This window comes from Oncorhynchus mykiss, chromosome 31 (assembly GCF_013265735.2).
Source record: "Oncorhynchus mykiss isolate Arlee chromosome 31, USDA_OmykA_1.1, whole genome shotgun sequence".
In the NCBI taxonomy this organism is placed as follows: Eukaryota; Metazoa; Chordata; class Actinopteri; order Salmoniformes; family Salmonidae; genus Oncorhynchus; species Oncorhynchus mykiss.
In genome coordinates, this window is record NC_050571.1 from 19,631,648 (window position 1) to 19,654,330 (window position 22,683).

The window sequence follows — 22,683 nt, forward strand, 5'->3', positions numbered from 1 at the left end:
CGTCACTGAGGAGTGACGGTGCTCTCATCTTATCTACCAACATAGACAGGGCTCTAACTCCTCTAGCTCCACAATGAAATAGGGTGCAGGCCAGGCAGCAGGCTGTTAGCCAGCATGCCAGCTTAGTGGAGTCTGCCACTAGCACAGTCAGTGTAGTCAGCTCAGCTATCCCCATTGAGACCGTGTCTGTGCCTCGACCTGGGTTGGGCAAAACTAAACATGGCGGTGTTCGCCTTAGCAATCTCACTAGGATAAAGACCTCCTCCATTCCTGTCATTATTGAAAGAGATCGTGATACCTCACATCTCAAAATAGGGCTTCTTAATGTTAGATCCCTTACTTCAAAGGCAATTATAGTCAATGAACTAATCACTGATCATAATCTTCATGTGATTGGCCTGACTGAAACATGGCTTAAGCCTGATGAATTTACTGTGTTAAAGGAGGCCTCACCTCCTGGTTACACTAGTGACCATATCCCCCGTGCATCCCGCAAAGGCGGAGGTGTTGCTAACATTTACGATAGCAAATTTCAATTTACAAAACAAAAAATTGCGTTTTCGTCTTTTGAGCTTCTAGTCATGAAATCTATGCAGCCTACTCAATCACTTTTTATAGCTACTGTTCACAGGCCTCCTGAGCCATATACAGCGTTCCTCATTGAGTTCCCTGAATTCCTATCGGACCTTGTAGTCATAGCAGATAATATTAACATTTTTGGTGGCTTTAATATTCACATGGAAAAGTACCAACTCCAAAAGGCTTTCGGAGCCATCATCGACTCAGTTGGTTTGGTCCAACATGTCTCTGGACCTACTCACTGTCACAGTCATACTCTGGACCTAGTTTTGTCCCATGGAATAAATGTTGTGGATCTTAATGTTTTTCCTCATAATCCTGGACTATCGGACCACCATTTTATTACGTTTGCAATTGCAACAAATAATCTGCTCAGAACCCAACCAAGGAGCATCAAAAGTCTATAAATTCACAGACAACACAAAGATTCCTTGATGCCCTTTCAGACTCTCTCTGCCTACCCAAGGATGTCAGAAGACAAAAATCAGTTAACACCCTAACTGAGGATCTCAATTTAACCTTGCGCAATACTCTAGATGCAGTTGCACCCCTAAAAACTAAAAACATTTCTCATAAGAAACTAGCTCCCTGGTATACAGAAAATACCAGAGCTCTGAAGCAAGCTTCCAGAAAATTGGAACGGAAATGGCGCCACACCAAACTGGAAGTCTTCCGACTAGCTTGGAAAGACAGTACCGTGCAGTATCGAAGAGCCCTTACTGTTGCTCGATCATCCTATTTTTCCAACTTAATTGAGGAAAATGAGAACAACCCGAAATGTATTTTTGATACTGTTGCAAAGCTAACTAAAAAGCAGCATTCCCCAAGTGAGGATGGCTTTCACTTCAGCAGGAATACATTCGTGAACTTCTTTGAGGAAAAGATCATGATTATTAGAAAGGAAAATACGGACTCCTCTTTAAATTTGCGTATTCCTTCAAAGCTCAGTTGTCCTGAGTATGCACAACTCTGCCAAGACCTAGGATCAAGAGAGACACTCAAGTGTTTTAGTACTATATCTCTTGAAACAATTATGAAAATAATCATGGCCTCTAAACCTTCAAGCTGCATACTGGACCCTATTCCAACTAAACTACTGAAAGAGCTGCTTCCTTGCTTGGCCCTCCTATGTTGAACATAATAAACGGCCCTCTATCCACCAGATGTTTACCAAACTCACTAAAAGTGGCAGTAATAAAGCCTCTCTTGAAAAAGACAAACCTTGACCCAGAAAATATATCGAATCTTCCATTCCTCTCAAAATTTTTAGAAAAGGCTTACGCTCAGCAACTCACTGCCTTCCTGAAGACACACAATGTATACGAAATGCTTCAGTCTGGTTTTAGACCCCATCATAGCACTGAGACTGCACTTGTGAAGGTGGTAAATTACCTTTTAATGGCATCAGACCGAGGCTCTGCATCTGTCCTCGTGCTCCTAGACCTTAGTGCTGCTTTTGATACCATCGATCACCACATTCTTTTGGAGAGATTGGAAACCCAAATTGGTCTACATGGACAAGTTCTGGCCTGGTTTAGATCTTATCTGTCGGAAAGATATCAGTTTGTGTCTGTGAATGGTTTGTCCTCTGACAAATCAACTGTAAATGTTGGTGTTCCTCAAGGATCCGTTTTAAGACCACTATTGTTTTCACTATATATTTTACCTCTTGGGGATGTCATTCGAAAACATAATGTTAACTTTCACTGCTATGCGGATGACACACAGCTGTACATTTCAATGAAACATGGTGAAGCCCCAAAATTGCCCTCGCTAGAAGCCTGTGTTTCAGACATAAGGAAGTGGATGGCTGCAAACGTTCGACTTTTAAACTCAGACAAAACAGAGATGCTTGTTCTAGGTCCCAAGAAACAAAGTGATCTTCTGTTGAATCTGACAATTAATCTTAGTGGTTGTACAGTCGTCTCAAATAAAACTGTGAAGGACCTTGGCGATACTCTGGACCCCGATCTCTCTTTTGACGAACATATCAAGACTGTTTCAAGGACAGCTTTTTTTCCATCTACGTAACATTGCAAAAATCTGAAACTTTCTGTCCAAAAATTATGCAGAAAAATGTATCCATGCTTTTGTTACTTCTAGGTTAGACTACTGCAATGCTGTACTTTCCGGCTGCCTGGATAAAGCACTAAATAAACTTCAGTTAGTGCTAAATACGGCTGCTAGAATCCTGAATAGAACCAAAAAATGGTATCATATTACTCCAGTGCTAGCCTCCCTACACTGGCTTCCTGTCAAGGCAAGGGCTGATTTCAAGGTTTTACTGCTAACCTACAAAGCATTACATGGGCTTGCTCCTACCTATCTCTCTGATTTGGTCCTGCCGTACATACCTACACGTACGCTACGGTCACAAGACACAGGCCTCCTAATTGTCCCTAGAATTTCTAAGCAAACAGCTGGAGGCAGGGCTTTCTCCTATAGAGCTCCATTTTTATGGAATGGTTTGCCTACCCATGTGAGAGACACAAACTCGGTCTCAACCTTTAAGTCTTTCCTGAAGACTCATCTCTTCAGTGGGTCATATGCTTGAGTGTAGTCTGGCCCAGGAGTGTGAAGGTGAACGGAAAGGCTCTGGAGCAACGAACCGCCCTTGCTGTCTCTGCCTGGCCGGTTCCCCTCTTTCCACTGGGATTCTCTGCCTCTAACCCTATTACAGGGGCTGAGTCACTGGCTTACTGGTGCTCTTTCATGCCATCACTGATGTGATCTTCCTGTCTGGGTTGGCGCACCCCCCTTGGGTTGTGCCGTGGCGGAGATCTTTGTGGGCTATACTCGGCCTTGTCTCAGGATGGTAAGTTGGTGGTTGAAGATATCTTTCTAGTGGTGTGGGGGCTGTGCTTTGGCAAAGTGGGTGGGGTTATATCCTTTCTGTTTGGCCCTGTCCGGGGGTATCATCGGATGGGGCCACAGTGTCTCCTGACCCTTCCTGTCTCAGCCTCCAGTATCTATGCTGCAGTAGTTTATGTGTTGGGGGGGCCTAGGGTCAGTTTGTTATATCTGGAGTACTTCTCCTGTCTTATCCGGTGACCTGTGTGAATTTAAGTATGTTCTCTCGAATTCTCTCTTTCTCTCTTTCTTTCTCTCTCTCTCGGAAGACCTGAGCCCTAGGACCATGCCTCAGGACTACCTGGCATGATGACTCCTTGCTGTCCCCAGTCCACCTGCTGCTGCTCCAGTTTCAACTGTTCTGCCTGCGGCTATGGAATCCTGACCTGTTCACCGGACGTGCTACCTGTCCCAGACCTGCTGTTTTCAACTCTCTAGAGACAGCAGGAGTGGTAGAGATACTTTTAATGATCAGCTATGAAAAGCCAATTGACATTTACTCCTGAGGTGCTGACTTGCTACACCCTAGACAACTACTGTGATTAATATTATTTGACCATGCTGGTCATTTATGAACATTTGAACATCTTTGCCATGTTCTGTTATAATCTCCACCCTGGTTCCTCTCTAGGTTTCTTCCTAGGTTTTTCCTAGCCAACGTGCTTCAACACCTGCATTGCTTGCTGTTTGGGGTTTTAGGCTGGGTTTCTGTACAGCACTTTGAGATATCAGCTGATGTACGAAGGGTTATATAAATACATTTGATTTGATTTGTTACAACCTGATTTCAAAATGAATTAAACTTAGATTTTGTGTCACTGGCCTACACACAAGGTGAAAGTGGAATTATGTTTTTAGATTTTTTAAAACAAATTAATTAAAAATGGAAAGCTGAAATGTTTTAAGTCAGTAAGTATTCAACCCTTTTGTCATTCCTAACTCAGTTGCCGCAGAGGATCGAAACCGCTCAGGGATTTCACGATGAGGCCAATGGTGACCTTAAAATTGTTACAGAGTTTAATGGCTGTGATAGAAGAAAACAATGGATCAGTAACACTGTAGTAACTCCACAATTCTAACATAAATGACAGAGTGAAAAGAATGAAGAGTGTACTGAATAAAAATATTCCAAAACATGCATCCTGTTTGCAACAAGGCACTAATGCAATACTGCAAAAAAAGTGGCAAAGAAATGAACTTTTTGTCCTGAATACAACTTGTTATGTTTGGGACACAATACATCACTGAGTACCACTCTCCAAATTTTCAAGCATGGTGGTCGCTGCATCATGTTATGGGTATTCTTGTCATCGGAAAGGACTAGAGAGTTTTTAAAAGTAAAAAAATAAATAAATGGAATAGAGCTTAGCACAGGCAAAATCCAAGAGGAAAACCTGGATTTGAGACAAATTCACCTTACAGAAGGACAAAACACAAGGCCAAATATACACTGGAGTTGCTTACCAAGACGGCATTGAATGTTCCTGAGTGGCCTAGTTACAGTTTTGACTTAAATTGGCTCAAATCTATGGCAATACTTGAAAATGGCTACTGTGGCAATGATCAACAACCAAATTGACAGAGTTTGAAGAGTTTTAAAAACAGTAATGTGCAAATATTGAACAATTCAGTTGTGCAAAGCACTTAAAGACTTAACCAGAAAGACTCACAGCTGTAATCGCTGCCAACGGTGATTTTAACATTTACATGTATTTTACATGTATTGAGTGAAAACTTAGGGAAATGAGATATTTCTGTATTTAATTTTCAATAAGTTTGCAAACATTTCTGAAAACCTGTTTTCACTTTGTCATTATGGGGTATTGTGTGTAGATGGGTGGGTAAAAAAATATATGTAATACATTTTTAAATCAGGCTGTAACACAACAAAATGTGGAATAATTTAAGAGTTATGAATACTTTCTGAAGGCACTGTAAATGAAGTGTGTTGCAGCGTGTCACATGGCAATGGAGATATAATAGGTCCCCCTTAAGCAAGGGAGGTTCTTCAAACGCAATTATCTGTGGAGGCGTCAGTTATGGGAGAGATGGGTTGAAGACTGTCCCTGACGCTCGCTCAGACTCTCCTGGCAGAGATAAAGAGAGCTAGAGAGAGAGAGAGAGAGAACAGAAAGAGATGGTTAGAATGAGCTTGTCCATCTTGCCCATCAGGTTGTGCTCAGAAATGACAAGTTATTGAGTTTGGGATTAGGGGCACCTTTTGCAAGGTTAGATCTGCTGACCCTGCTCAACCCCTGACGGATAGCAACAATGGCATTTACAGCGCCGGTGCCAAGGGTGCTGCCATTCAGTAATGAGATGTGGAACCATCTGCTGTGCCATCATTGGGACACTGTATGCTACCCTGGGTGATTAACACTCAAGGCACAAATTTACAAAGTAACTGCCAGTTTGCACCCGTATTCTGTAATTTCGCCTCTTTGGTTTAGCTGTCATTGTAAATGTTTCCGTCGGTGCTCTGTAACCAAACCAAATAAATGATTTCCCCCCAGGGAAAATAAGTACATTCCAGCTCCAAAGGGGCGGGAAAAAGTTTTTAGCATATTAAGTCAATTTGTGGTATGTTATTAACATAATGACGCAGCAATGCAATATTCTTCATACGTATCTTCTCTTCTCTTCAAGATAAATATGTACTGGAATAATTAGTGTGGACTTTTCGTTAAGCATTACATAACATGTTAAGAGCAATATGCAAATACTGAACATGTAATGAGCAAGGAAAATGCCCTATATTCATAAGAACACTGGCAAATATCCTCATACTATAACTCACCATTATGCAACATGTAATGAACCCAAATCAATGTATCACCCTTTTCCTGAAGTGCTTTCCAAAAAATGGTGCATCTTCAAACTTCTAAACAGGCTATAACTCACAGAATAAGTCACATGTAACCTGAGGCTAAGATTGCTTTTCTCATTGCCAGGCTGCTGATCTTGGTGTTGGCAGGAGTTGGTGAAGGGAAGTGCCATGAACTAAATGCCTTACTGGGCAAACACTTAAATGTTACACTTATCGGGTAGGGCAATTTTAATTATAAGATTCGGAAGTATTGGATACTGCATTGGATGTTTAGCAGAGGGAAACTGCTGCACCACAATTAGTGTTAAAAAGCCATTGACATTTGACAAATTCTGCCCATGTGGAACACATAAGTAGACGATTTCAAAAGTACAGCATTAGGAATGCAGTTTAACAAGTACATAGACATCAACATTGTAATATCCACAGCACTCTGTGTACAGTGTATTCCAGACTGCTAAATTAATGTCATTACAGTGATTACAATCCTGGCTGTATAGGTTTCTGCATATGTTCGTAATAATAATAATACACACAAAATCTTTAGAACACCTACTCATTCAAGGGTGTTCTTAATTGCTTTACTATTTTCTACATTGTAGAACAATAGTGAAGACATCAAAACTATGAAATAACATATATGGAATCATGTAGCATCCAAAAAAGTGTTAAAAAAATCCAAATATATTTTATATTTGAGATTCTTCAAATAGCCACCCTTTGCCTTGATGACAGCTTTGCACACTCTTGGCATTCTCTTAACCAGCTTCATGAGGTAGTCACCTGGAATGCAGTTCAATTAGCCTTCTTAAAAGTTAATTTGTGGAATTTCTTTCCTTCTCAATGTGTTTGAGCCAGTCAGTTGTGTTGTGACAAGGTGGGGGTGGTATACAGAAGATAACGCTATTTGGTAAAAGACCAAGTCCATATTTTGGCAAGAACAGCTCAAATAAGCAAAGAGAAAAGGCAGCCCATTGTTATTTTAAGATATGAAGGCTAATCAATGTGGAAAAGTTGCAAAAACCATCAAGTGCTATGATGAAACTGTTTCTCATGAAGACCACCACAGGAATGGAAGACCCAGAGTTACCTCTGCTGCAGAGGATAAGTTCATTAAAGTTGGCAGCCTCAGAAAATGCAGCCCAAATAAATGCTTCACAGAGTTCAAGTAACAGACACATCTCAACATCAACTGTTCAGAGGAGACTGCGTGAATCAGGCCTTCATGGCATCATTGCTGCAAAGAAACCACTACTTAAGGACATCAATAATAAGAGACTTGCTTGGGCCAAGAAACACGAGCAATGGACATTAACCGGTAGAACTTTGTCCTTTGGTCTGGAGTCCAAATTGGAGATATTTGGTTCCAACCGCCGTGTCTTTGTGAGACGAGGTGTGGGTGAATGGATGATATTCGCATGTGTATTTCACACCGTAAAGCATGGAGAAGGAGGTGTTATGGTATGGGGGTGCTTTGCTGGTGACACTGTCTGTGATTTATTTAGAATTCAAGGCACACTTAACCAGCATGGCTACCACAGCATTCTGCAGCGATACACCATCCCATCTGGTTTGGGCTTATCATTTGTGACTATCATCTGTTTTTCAACAGGACAATGACCCAACACACCTCCAGGCTGTGTAAGGGCTATTTGACCAAGAAGGAGAGTGATGGATTGCTGCATCAGATGACATGGCCTCCACAATACACCGACCTCAACCATATAGAGATGGTTTGGGATAAGTTGGACCGCAGAGTGATGGAAAAGCAGCCAGCAAGTGCTCAGCATATGTGGGAACTTCTTCAAGACTGTTGGAAAAGCATTCCAGGTGAAGCTGGTTGAGATAATGCCAAGAGCGTGCAAAGCTGTCATCAAGGCAAAGGGTGGCTACTTGAATCTACTTGAATCAAATATAAAATGTATTTTGATTTGTTTACCACTCTTTGGGGGGTTACTACATGATTCCATATGTATTATTTCATAGATTTTATGTCTTCACTATTATTCTACAATGTAGAAAATAGTAAAATAAAGACAAACCCTTGAATGAGTAGGTGTTCTAAAACCTTTGACCTGTAGTGTATGTATATACTGAGTATGTTATATTATGTACAGTAGCCCATTTATCACTGACCCCAGATCTGTTGATTCATGGGGTTCACCATATTCCAATCTGAACCAGGATCAATATAAAACAATGTTATATTACGTACAGTAGCCAATTTATCACTGACCCTAGATCTGTTGATTCATGGGGCTCACCATAGAAAAAGAGAAACGGTGTTGTTCCAAGGTTCATGAACCTTAAAACACACCCACACAGAGATGCGCTTCCTCTAATTAAACCTAATGCAGGTGAAATGTATTCAACCGGGTACTCCCGCCACCATGAGCCAAATTACTCATGAATTAGGGATGAAGTATGAATGTAAATAGCTGGGTGGATGGTGAGCTACTTACATCGACTGTGAATGTTTTGATATGCAAATTCTGGAGGTAAGAGAACACAATAGACTGAACAGATGTTGTGAGCTAAATCGAGACTGCTAGCACCATTTGTTCATGTTGCGGTCGTACCTTATATCAGCTTAAGGTAGCTGTGTTAACAGCTCTTTGGACCTGTTATTACAACCTGCGAGCAATCACATTAAAACAAAAGCAGGGGATGAGTATTTTGGTTGTTCTAATTGGCCCCAGTGGAGTGCTCTATTACAGATGCACAGTGCATTGAGATATTGCTGCACATAGGTGAGATTTTATTCATGTAAATAGGAGCAGATTAGCGACTCCAAACATACTTTCTGCAAATTCAAACATTTACTTAAAACACTCATTAATGAAATTCAGCATCTAGAAAATCATGAATGTAGAAAAACTTAGTGGCCTATAATTAGCCACCTTCAAAAGTACATGAGGCTTCTGGCTACTCAGTCATTAATTCCTTCCCCAGTTCCCTAGTGGATCTGGTGCACATTTTAAACTGATTAAATCACCACGTTCATTTCAGCGCTCCGGCAGACTTGGAATTAAAATTTGTGAAAGCAGTTCATTGGAAGGGATATGCTGTAGAGGACAAAAACGTATACCATTGCAGGAATATTTACAATACAGGAAATGGTATGTATTGGAACAAGGCAAAGACCACAATCGAAAGATAAACATAAACAATTATAAACAATACGCGCATAACTTTGTGAATCAGAAAAAGGAAACAATGAGATGTTGGTTTTCTCCCCCATATCTATCTGAAATAGATAATCTGTCCCTGAACATATGGAGGGATTTACTTTCAGTCAAATGGTTCAAAAAAATCAGATGGCAAAAATGCTTAGGACGATTGTACCTGACATATGAACATGAGAAACAGAACTGAACAAAGCAAATACTGTATGTGGATATGGTAGACGACACATTGTATAATTGGTCACACTTTATTTGGAGAGTCCAGATAGTCCATCTGTAAATGTTTTTTTTTTTTTGTGCGATGGCAAGTTAAAACCATATAGGTCTCTTACCAGCCAATATAGATAACATGTGTACCATGCCAGCCAGTATAGATTATACATTTACAATTACAGCCATTCTAGATAACATGTTTACAATGCCAGCCAGTATAGGTAACATGTTTACAATGCCAGCAAGTATAGGTAACATGTTTACAATGCCAGCCAGTATAGGTAACATGTTTACAATGTCGTCCAGTATAGATAACATGTTTACAATGTCGGCCAGTATAAATAACATGTTTACAATGTCGGCCAGTATAGGTAACATGTTTACAATGCCAGCCAGTATAGGTAACATGTTTACAATGCCAGCCAGTATAGGTAACATGTTTACAATGCCAGCCAGTATAAATAACATGTTTACAATGTCGTCCAGTATAGGTAACATGTTTACAATGCCAGCCAGTATAGGTAACATGTTTACAATGCCAGCCAGTATAAATAACATGTTTACAATGTCGGCCAGTATAGGTAACATGTTTACAATGTCGGCCAGTATAGGTAACATGTTTACAATGCCAGCCAGTATAAATAACATGTTTACAATTCTGTTCAATATAGATAACATGTTTACAATTCCAGCCAGTATAGATAACAAGTTTACAATGCCAGCAAGACTAGATAACATTTTTACATAAGAGGAACATTTAATTTGATTGTTAATTGTTGTCAGCTTGTACAAGCATGTTTTTGCTCGTGTGACTGAATTTGACTAATTACAATGTCAAATATTCAATACAAAGGCCAAGTCAAGCTGCAAAATATGTCATGTCGGAACGGTTCAAACAAGCATCACCTCTAATAAACTTCTGTTCTGTTACAACTGTTATTTCCCCTCTCCTCAGAACCTTGAAAAAAATAACACAGAACATGAAGGTAGATAGTCACACATTGTTAACAATGCAAAATGCATTCCAAAAATGAACACACTGGTTTGCATGTCTTATTCAACATTTCTTTAATAATTTATTGTATTGTGTCTCTAAAGGAAAGTGAATAAATGGGAACACTTGCAGGGCTCCACAATAGGGCTCCTTATTACAAATGAATTACAGCACATATACACGGAGTGCACAAAACATTAAGAACACCTGCTCTTTCCATGACAGATTGACCAAGTGAATCCAGGTGAAAGCTATGATCCCTTATTGATGTCACTTGATAAAACCACTTCAATCAGTGTAGATGAAGGTGAGGAGACAGGTTAAAGAAGGAGTTATAAGCCTTCAGACAATTGAGACATGGATTGTGTATTTGCGCCATTCAGAGGGTGAATGGGCACGACAAAAGATTCAAACCTTTCAACGGGATATGGTAGTAGGTTCCAGGTGCACAGATTTGTGTCAAGAACTGCAACGCTGCTAAGTTTTTCACACTCAATAGTTTCCACTTGTGGTCCACCACCCAAAGGACACCCAGGCAACTTGACAAAACTGTGGGAAGCATTGGAGTCAACATGGGCCAGCATCCCTGTAGAATGCTTTCGAAACCTTTTAGGATCTATGCCCGACGAAAGGAAGGTGTTCTTAATGTTTTTTTACACTCAGTTTATATTACAGCTGTGTTTTTATATAGCCATCTACCTGATGTCCTTACAAAGTCCCCAGTGGCAGGATGTTTCTATCATTGTTTTTCTTTTGCAGATCTGTTTGTGTACATTAAAAGCAAAGCTTGTGCCACGTTCTGCAAAGACATCACACTCATGATAGGTGGGAGTAAAAGCTACGTGTAAAATGTGCATTTTTGATTTAGGTTTACAAACAGTGAGAAGCAAAGCAATGCATCCTATCAATGTAATTTGAAACGGTGCTAAACAGTGCAGTTTTGCAACTTCAACACATTTTGCATTTCTCATACACCTTCACTCAAACTCTATGTGACTGACCGGCTCCATTCGGTCTTGTGTAGCAAAATTTGAAGTGGTGTTTTTTACATTGGATAAAAGTAGAGACTTAGAGCTAGAAAATTGTATATCATACACTACAGGTGAGGAACAATGGGAAAGTAGTTCTGCATTGAAAGTTGATAAACTTGTAACCTCACTTTTTAGAAAGTGGCCTTTGAATCTTTTGGTTCACATACTGGAGAACTCGTCTTTGTCTACAACCATTCAGCATCGTTCACACCCTCTTAAGCTTTGGCCCCACCCATTTCTTTAAAGATTGCACATGTGAGACCATGTACTAAACAACCCAAGATTTCAATACTAAAGACTTGTTTATACTATGGGTGTGTTTGTGAATTTAATCTGGGGAGCCAGAGTGTGCTCTGGGTGTTCATAAACTCAGAGGTTTGTCAGATTGTCCGTTTGTCGGAGCGTTTAGAGCAGAAACTGGACCCTTTGGCCGAGGAGTAGGCTTGATCCGAGCGTTCTGTCCTAACAACAGCAGTCAAGCACGCAAGCTAACTGGCTAACTTGCTAGCCACTTCCAGACACAAATGAGAGAACAGCTCAATCTGACCATTTTACTCACCCTAGCAGAGCTGGTTAGGCTGTGTTTATGTTATCCAAAGCGTTGGTGACTGCAACTGTGCTTCTGGCAAACATCTTATTACACTGTTTTGCAGCTATCTACTCTGAAATCGGAGGAAGTTAGATAGCCAGAGCGAATTTACGAAAGCACCCGAATGTTCATTTTGCACACACAACAACTATACCACTTAGCTAAGCTAAGATTGACGGGGATAATTAAGTCGGTAAACGTTGGGTAGTTAGTTAGATTTCCTATAGTTAATACACTGGCAAGTTTTATGTATTAGTAGCCAACTAATGTTAAGTAGCGAGCTAACATACACTACAGTTCATACATGCTGCTGTAAAGACATGCTATGTGGTTTGTAAGGAGAGCGTAGCTAAAAAATTGTCAAGTAACATAAGATGTAAGGTAACTTATTTGAAAAGTCATTACTTTATTACATTGCTACTTCTATCAACAGTCATCGCAGTGACATCATGAACATTATATTGAAATGGTTACTTGCATAGTGGAGTCTTTTGTTAAGACATGTAGCTAGCTAGCTAAACAATGAACCATCATCCCAACTCATGAAGTTATTACCCTGCAAGAATCTGCAAGTAGCTAACCAACCAGGTTAGCTAACATTAGGCTATAACTAGCAAAGCAAATGGCTCTGAGATATGAAAGATATTACTACACAGATCATACATGTAATGTTAGCTAGCGAGCCAGCTAGCTAACGTTAGCTAGCTAGCTAACAGTAAACTTTAACTTGAAATGAAAACGACTTTCTGACAAAATCAGAAATGTGGAATATCTGAAACTGTAGCAATCTAGACTATCTTACCCATATACATGGACGGACACGTCTCCCTCTCTGTCACAGACGCCATGGTTACCATTAGTTTGAAGATGTAATCCGGAGACAGGTGTTTTCTCCATCCCCTTAGCTATCATACTCTAATTCCACTGATTTCAAAACTCGGTCCTCCAGAAAGTGGAGAGCAACACTTATGCAGTTCTACTACGTGATATCTTTTTTTTAAAGCCACCTTAGAAAGGATTACCTACATGGCATACAAGTTTGTTATTAAGGCAAATTAATGTTCACATGTTCCATAAGGCATTTCTGCCAGAAAATGCATTTTGATAAAAAAAGGCTTCCTGTGAAGTAGTGACGCGTGACATACACCTAGTTTCCTGAAACGAGTCACTCGTGTGTTTATAGCCACAGTTCCAAGCTATGTTTCTATTAGGTTGCGTAGATGAAAAATGTCTCAGGTCAGAATAGATCTAAGCAGTATGACAAAAAAATACTTTGCGAATAATATTCTCAACTGTTCAATATAATCTAAAGTATTTTTCATTGGCCTCTAAAGGCAGTAGTACCAGACTCTCCATTAGTAGCTGTCAGAGGTGGAAGCCCTTCCCTGACTTCCTCCTGTGCCGATAGCCAATGGTGTGTGCAAAAGCAATTTCAGAACTCATCTGAGCTTCCTTTTGGAACGTATACCCATAATATCGCATTTACATTCCATTCAGAAAAACAAGGAACAGTGGCTATAGTGGCTATAGAGAAAAGCATAGGTTGGATATGTACATGGTTTAAATACGGAAAACTAAATCAATCTTCTTGAAGTATTCTCAGCCTGGGTTCTTTAGATGTGGCATCACCTGTTCGGTTTCTGTAGTATTTCCCCTGCATAACCTGTTCGGTTTCTGTGGTATTTCCCCTGCATAACCTGTCCGGTTTCTGTGGTATTTCCCCTGCATAACCTATCCAGTTTCTGTGGTATTTCCCCTGCATAACCTATCCAGTTTCTGTGGTATTTCCCCTGCATAACCTATCCAGTTTCTGTGGTATTTCCCCTGCATAACCTATCCAGTTTCTGTGGTATTTCCCCTGCATAACCTATCCAGTTTCTGTGGTATTTCCCCACATTCCTTATATCATTTATTAAGCAATTATTATAATAATATTTGGGGAGGATTTTCATTTTTTGTAAAACAAATAAATAATTATTATTAATTCACCAGGAATTCATAAAAAAAATATTATAATTTCAGGAAATCTGTTCGCAAGTATTCCCATGAATATAAGAAGAGACATGTGATGGTGTCTCAATGTAATGAAGGTATGAAATTATTGTTATTTTCAATTTTTGAAACAGTCTATTTTTGGGCATAGTTGTGGTCAATATGAAGTGTGCAAATTATTATAATTATGTTCCAGTCCCCCGACCATCTGCTCAGACAAAAATTGGCCCGCGAGTGAATCTAGTTGCCTACCCCTGGATTAAAGTGATTGTTAGATAAGAGACAAAACTCTAGCTTATATAAGGTGTTATCATTAGTCCAACAGTTGCAAACAAGAGTTTCTATTGGACAAATTCAGGTCTGTTTATCCCCGTTTTGTTCCGTTTGCTTCCATTTAAGAAATGTTTTCAACAGAATTGGCAGAATGAATACACCCCTGTTTACACGTAAACAGAGTTCACTCTCATAACAACCAAGTTGTATTCGTTTGTGGACTTCAATGCACAACAAATAAGCTGTAAGTGACCACCTTTCCAAGCAAAACCTCTACAAACAGCCTGCAGTCGGAAGTTTACATACACTTAGGTTGGAGTCATTAAAACTCGTTTTTCAACCAATCCACATATTTCTTGTTTACAAACTATAGTTTTGGCATGTCAGTTAGGACATCTACTTTGTGCATGACACAAGTAATTTTTCCAACAATTGTTTACAGACAGATTATTTCACTTATAATTCACTGTATCACAATTCCAGTGGGTCAGAAGGTTACATACAGTACACTAAGTTGACTGTGCCTTTAAACAGCTTGGAAAATTGCAGCAAATTATGTCATGGCTTTAGTCAATTGGAGGTGTACCTGTGGATGTATTTCCAGGCTTACCATCAAACTCAGTGCCTCTTTGCTTGACATCATGGGAAAATCGAAAGAAATCAGCCAAAACCTCCACAAGTCTGGTTCATCCCTGGGAGCAATTTCCAAACGCCTGAATGTACCGCGTTCATCTGTACAAACAATGGAATGCAAGTATAAACACCATGCAGCCGTCATACCGCTCAGGAAGGAGACGCATTCTGTCTCCTAGAGATGAACGTACTTTGGTGCGAAAGTGCAAATCAGAACAACAGCAAAGGGCATTGTGAAGATGCTGGAGGAAAGGGGTACAAAAGTATCTTTATCCACAATAAAACAAGTCTTATATCGACATAACCTGAAAGGCCACTCAGAAAGGTAGAAGCCACTGCTCCAAAACTGCCATTAATAAAACAGACTACGGATTGCAACTGCACACGGGGACAAAGATTGTACTTTTTGTCTTCTGGTCTGGTGAAACAGAAATGGAACTGTTTGGCCATAATGACCATCATTATGTTTGGAGGAAAAAGGAAGCTGAAGAACACCATCCTAACCGTGTAGCACGGGGGTGACAGCAACATGCTGTGGGGGTGTTTTGCTGCAAGAGGGACTGGTGCACTTCACAAAATAGATGGCATCATGAGGTAGGACAATTATGTGGATATATTGAAGCAACATCTCAAGACATCAGTCAGAATGTTATAGCTTGGTCACAAATTGGTCTTCCAGATGGACAATGACCCCAAGCATACTTCCAAAGTTGTGGCAAACTGGCTTAAGGACAACAAAGTCAAGGTATTGGAGTGGCCATCACAAAGCTTTGACCTCAATTCTATATAAAATTTGTGGGCAAAACTGAAAAAGTGTGTGCGAGCAAGGAGGCCTACAAACCTGACTCAGTTACACCAGCTCTGTCTGGAGGAATGTGTCAAAATTCACAAAACTAATTGTGGGAAGCTTGTGGAAAGCTATCTGAAACGTTTGACCCAAGTTAATACTACCAAATTCTAATTGAGTGTATGTAAACTAAATAATGAAATAAACTCTGCAAAAAATCATTCTCTCTACTATTGTTCTGACATTTCACATTTGTAAAATGAAGTGGTGATCCTCACTGACCAAATACCGGGAATTTTTTACCAGGATAAAATGTCAGAAATGGTGAAGAACTGAGTTTAAATGTATTTGGCTAAGGTGTATGTAACTTCCGACTTCAACTGTACATTGTTGTCACCATATTAGCTAAATTAGCATCATAGTCAGCATAGCTAATAGAACTAACGCGTTAGTAAACCCTCTACAACCATGCAGTAACGTTAGTGTACAGTCGGTATGCAGTTACACCGGTGGGCCCTGGTTGCAATAAATTAGTAATACCAAAAGCTTACCTTGACTTGGAAGATTTCCGGTGTTGTGTTGGAAAGTCATGGCCAGCAAGCTAACATAGCATCCCTTTGTTTGAGCAGTGTGTTTCCATAGGCTAGTGAAAGTGAAAAAAAATTACACACTCTCTCTCTCGCTCAATTTCTCTCTTGCTTCTCCTTCATTTTGGACAAATTCATTTTTTGAACCAATTAATTTGTTCAAAACTGTTAAACTATTTCCTTTCTCTCTCTTTGAGTCAACTACTCACAACATGTTATGCACTGCAGTGCTAGCTAGCTGTAGCTTATGCTTTCAGTAGTAGATTAATTCTCTGATCCTTTGATCGGGTGGACAACATGTCAGTTCATGTTGCAAAAGCTCTGATAGGCTGTAGGATGTCCTCCGGAAGTTGTCATAATTACTGTGTAAGTCTATGGAATGGGGTGAGAACCATGAGCCTCCTAGGTTTCGTATTGGAAGTCGATGTACCCAGAGGAGGATGGAAGCTAGCTGTCCTCCGACAACACCATGTGCTTCCCTACTCGAGTGCTGTTGAGGCCACTGTAGACCTTCTTTGCAAAATAGTGTGTTTTAATCAGTTATTTGGTGACATGACCATATTTGGTATAGTTTTATCTAAAAATGATAACTTTTTAAATGTTTTACAATTAAACATTTTATAAAATTCACGGAGGAGGATGGTCCTCCCCTTCCTCCTCTGAGGAGTCTCTGCTATCAACACATGCTGTACACCTCACGTTATAGACAGAAGCGTGCTACATGGCAGACCAATTCAAGCTCATCTCTCGGCATGTCAAGCCCATACATTATCTTAACCAATCATGGCTAGTGAGAAGGTTCCTGTCTTTTTCCATGGCTAAACCAACTAGGCTCGTAATTTAACAATTTTCTTCATATTTATGGATGGAATACAAGTTTGTTATTAGGGAACATGAATGTTCACATGTTCCAGAGGTCATTTCTCCCCAAAAACGCATTTCGATAAAAAAAAAACGTTTACTTTCAAATGCTGCACCAGTGAAGTAGTGACGTGCGACTTACGACTAGTTTCCTGAAACGAGTCACATATGGTCTGAACCAGAAAACAATTTCCCTCCCTCCCGCGACACAGCAGAACGGTTTGAACCTATTCCGACCTGAACTTATCTAGTACAAATGGTACATGCTCAATTATGCATGTTCGTTTTATCCTGCTCAGGCTAAGATTCTCTTTTCTACTCAAAATGAAGATGCTAGCTCTTTCTCCAATCTCACATTCATGTGCCCCAGTTGATTGAATGAATTCACTGAAAAACTGAATAGGCATAATAAGGATTTGTCAAACTGGCAGGATTTCTGGTTATATACAATATGCAATATGCATCCAGATCTTCTGTGTGTCTGTGCTGTGAACCCTGTGTTTTTGGAAGGGCTTAGTCACTCATTGCTCGTCCCAGCAGGATACATGGCACAATCCAACATTTTCAAATGAAATCAAATAATAAAATGTTGAATCCCTAAACCACCAATTGTATCTGATTAAAAAGAGGATAAAAGCCAATTGTCTTTCATCCAACACAGTAAATGTTGTTTATTTTGCCTGAGGAGGCTTATTGGTAAGGAAACAATTATATATATTTTTTTTACCAATTGATTCACTCTCACGCAGATCTGGTTATTAATGAACAATTGTAGACAATGTGTTTGTTGCTTAGTCTAATTTAGAGTTCTTACGCTCATTTGTGCTTCCATGAAATAACTTTCATTGTGTGGGTGGAGGTATCCCAACCATCTTCAGTAAAAGGAGATGTGAATGTAATTACCAAATAGTTTCTTAAACAGAAGAGCTCTAAGATTATGGCAGATGAATGAAACAATAGAGAAGCCACCATATCATGGCTGTAAATCCCATTAGGGGAGATCATCTTTGAATATACAAATAACCAGTCGTAGGATCTCTTATTACTGAGATCACAGTAGATATGCATTTTTTATCTTACATATCAAATGTCATCAATACACTCATATCCTACCGTAGCTGACAAAACAATTTATAATTATGTCTGTGGCCTAACTACTGTTACTATTTTTGTGCAACAGCCAATGGTGTAACAAGGTGAGATTCTATACGCAAAGCATATTATTGTTTAACTTTAATGCTCCCAATATAGAACTATACAGTTGAAGTTGGAAGTTTACATACACCTGAGCCAAATACATTTAAACTCAGTTTTTCACAATTCCTGACATTTAATCCTAGTAAAAATTCCCTGTCTGAGGTCAGTTAGGATCACCACTTTATTTTAAGAATGTGAAATGTCAGAATAATAGTAAATATAATTATTTATCTCTCTTTATCTTTTATTTCTTTGATCACATTCCCAGTGGGTCAGAAGTTTACATACACTCAATAAGTATTTGGTAGCATTAGCATTAAATTGTTTAACTTGGGTCAAACGTTTCGAGAAGCCTTCCAGAAGCTTCCCACAATAAGTTGGGTGAATTTAGGCCCATTCCCCCTGACAGAGCTGGTGTAACTGAGTCAGGTTTGTAGGTCTCCTTGCTCGCACACGCTTTTTCAGATCTGCCCACAAATTTTTTATAGGATTGAGGTCAGGGCTTTGTGATGGCCACTCCAATACCTTGACTTTGTTGTCCTTAAGCCATTTTGCCACAACTTTAGAAGTACGCTTGGGGTCATTGTCCATCTGGAAGACCAATTTGCGACCAAGCTATAACTTCCTGACTGATGTCTTGAGATGTTGCTTCAATATATACAAATAATTGTCATTCCTCATGTTGCCATCTATTTTGTGAAGTGCACCAGTCCCTCCTGCATCAAAGCACCCCCACAACATGATGCTGCCTCCCCCGTGCTTCACAGCTGGGATGGTGTTCTTCGGCTTGCAAGCCTCCCCCTTTTCCCACCAAACATAACGATGATCATTATGGCCAAACAGTTCTATTTTCTTTTCATCAGACCAGAGGACATTTCTCCAAAAAGTACAATCTTTGTCCCCATGTGCAGTTGCAAACCGTAGTCTGGCTTTTTTATGCCGGTTTTGGAGCAGTGGCTTCTTCCTTGTCGAGCGGCCTTTCAGGTTATGTCGAAACTAGTTTTACTGTGGAAAGATACTTTTGTACCTATTTCCTCCTGCATCTTCACAAGGTCCTTTGATGTTGTGCTGGGATTGATTTGCACCTTTCGCACCAAAGTACGTTCATCTCTAGGAGACAGAACGCGTCTCCTTCCTGAGCGGTATGATGGCTGTGTGGTCCCATGGTGTTTATACTTGCATACCATTGTTTGTACAGATGAACGTGGGTCCTTCAGGCGTTTGGAAATTGCTCCCAAGGATGAACCAGACTTGTGGAGGTCTTGGCTGATTTCTTTTGATTTTCCCATGATGTCAAGCAAAGAGGCACTGAGTTTGAAGCTAGGCCTTGAAATACATCCACAGGTACACCTCCAATTGACTCAAATGATGTCAATTAGCCTATCAGAATCTTCTTAAGCCATGACATTTTTCTGCAATTTTCCAAGCTGTTTAAAGGCACAGTCAACTTAGCGTATGTAAACTTCTGACCCACTGGAATTGTGATACATATTATCAGTGAAATAATCTGTCTGTAAACAATTATTGGAAAAATTACTTGCGCCATGCACAAAGTAGATGTCCTAACCAACTTGCCAAACCTATAATTTGTTAACAAGAAATATGTGGAGTGGTTGAAAAACTAGTTTTAATGACTCCAACATAAGTGTATGTAAACTTCCAACTTCAACTGATATATATATATATATATATATATATATATATATATATATATATATATATATATATATATACACTGCTCAAAAAAATAAAGGGAACACTTTAACAACACAATGTAACTTCAAGTCAATCACACTTCTGTGAAATCAAACTGTCCACTTAGGAAGCATCACTGATTGACAGTAAATGTCACATGCTGTTGTGCAAATGGAATAGACAACAGATGGAAATTATAGGCAATTAGCAAGACACCCCCAATAAAGGAGTGGTTCTGCAGGTGGTGACCACAGACCACTTCTCAGTTCCTATGCTTCCTGGCTGATGTTTTGGTCACTTTTGAATACTGGCGGTGCTTTCACTCTAGTGGTAGCATGAGACGGAGTCTACAACCCACACAAGTGGCTCAGGTAGTGCAGCTCATCCAGGATGGCACATCAATGCGAGCTGTGGCAAGAAGGTTTGCTGTGTCTGTCAGCGTAGTGTCCAGAGCATGGAGGCGCTACCAGGAGACAGGCCAGTACATCAGGAGACGTGGAGGAGGCCGTAGGAGGGCAACAACCCAGCAGCAGGACCGCTACCTCCGCCTTTGTGCAAGGAGGAGCACTGCCAGAGCCCTGCAAAATGTCCTCCAGCAGGCCACAAATGTGCATGTGCTTGCTCAAACGGTCAGAAACAGACTCCATGAGGGTGGTATGAGGGCACGACGTCCACAGGTGGGGGTTGTGCTTACAGCCCAACACCGTGCATGACGTTTGGCATTTGCCAGAGAACACCAAGATTGGCAAATTCACCACTGGCGCCCTGTGCCCTTCACAGATGAAAGCAGGTTCACACTGAGCACATGTGACAGACGTGACAGAGTCTGGAGACGCCGTGGAGAACGTTCTGCTGCCTGCAACATCCTCCAGCATGACCGGTTTGGTGGTGGGTCAGTCATGGTGTGGGGTGGCATTTCTTTGGGGGGCCGCACAGCCCTCCATGTGCTCGCCAGAGGTAGCCTGACTGCCATTAGGTACCGAGATGAGATCCTCAGACCCCTTGTGAGACCATATGCTGGTGCGGTTGGCCCTGGGTTCCTCCTAATGCAAGACAATGCTAGACCTCATGTGGCTGGAGTGTGTCAGCAGTTCCTGCAAGAGGAAGGCATTGATGCTATGGACTGGCCCGCCCATTCCCCAGACCTGAATCCAATTGATCACATCTGGGACATCATGTCTCGCTCCATCCACCAACGCCACGTTGCACCACAGACTGTCCAGGAGTTGGCGGATGCTTTAGTCCAGGTCTGGGAGGAGTTCCCTCAGGAGACCATCCGCCACCTCATCAGGAGCATGCCCAGGCGTTGTAGGGAGGACATACAGGCACGTGGAGGCCACACACACTACTGAGCCTCATTTTGACTTGTTTTAAGGACATTACATCAAAGTTGGATCAGCCTGTAGTGTGGTTTTCCATTTGGTGACCCCAAATCCAGACCTCCATGGGTTGATAAATTTGATTTCCATTGATAATTTTGTGTGATTTTGTTGTCAGCACATTCAACTATGTAAAGAAATAAGTATTTAATAAGAATATTTCATTCATTCAGATCTAGGAGGTGTTATTTTAGTATTCCCATTTTTTTGAGCAGTGTATATAAATATATATATACAGTACCAGGCAAAAGTTTGGACTCACCTACTCATTCCAGGGTTTTTCTTTATTTGTACTATTTGCTACATTGTAGAATAATAGTGATGACATCAAAACTATGAAATAACACATATGGAATCATGTAGTAACCAACATTATTTTAAAGATGAGAGTCTAAGAGTCTTTAAGTACCTGTTGGTTGTCCTTCTGAAAGGTTCTCCTTTCTGCACAGAGGAGTTCTGGATCTCTGTCAGAGAGACCATTGGGATCTTCGTCATCTCTCTGACCAAGGCCCTTCTCCCCCAAATGCTTAGTTTGGCCGGGCAGCTGCCTCATGGAAGAGTCTTTACAAACTTCTTCCTTTTAAGTATGATGGAGGCCAGTGTGTTGTTGGGCACTTTCATTGCTGCAGAAATGTTTTAGTACCCTTCCCCAGATCTGTGCAGATCTGTGCCAAATCATGTTCAATCAATTGAATTTACGGCAGGTGGACTCCAATCAAGTTGTAGAAACATCTCAAGGATGATCAATGGGAACAGGATGCACCTAAGTTCAATGTCGGGTCTCATAGCGAAGGTTCTGAATACTTATGAGAATAATGTATTTCCGTTTTTATTTCAGTAAGAAAAGCAATCAAATTAAATAATTTACCTTTGAAGAACTTCGGATGTTTTCACTCAGGAGACTCCCAGTTAGATAGCAAATGTTCCTTTTTTCCCAAAATATTATTTTTGTAGGCGAAATAACTCCATTTGTTCTTCACGTTTGGCTGAGAAATCGACCGGAAAATGCAG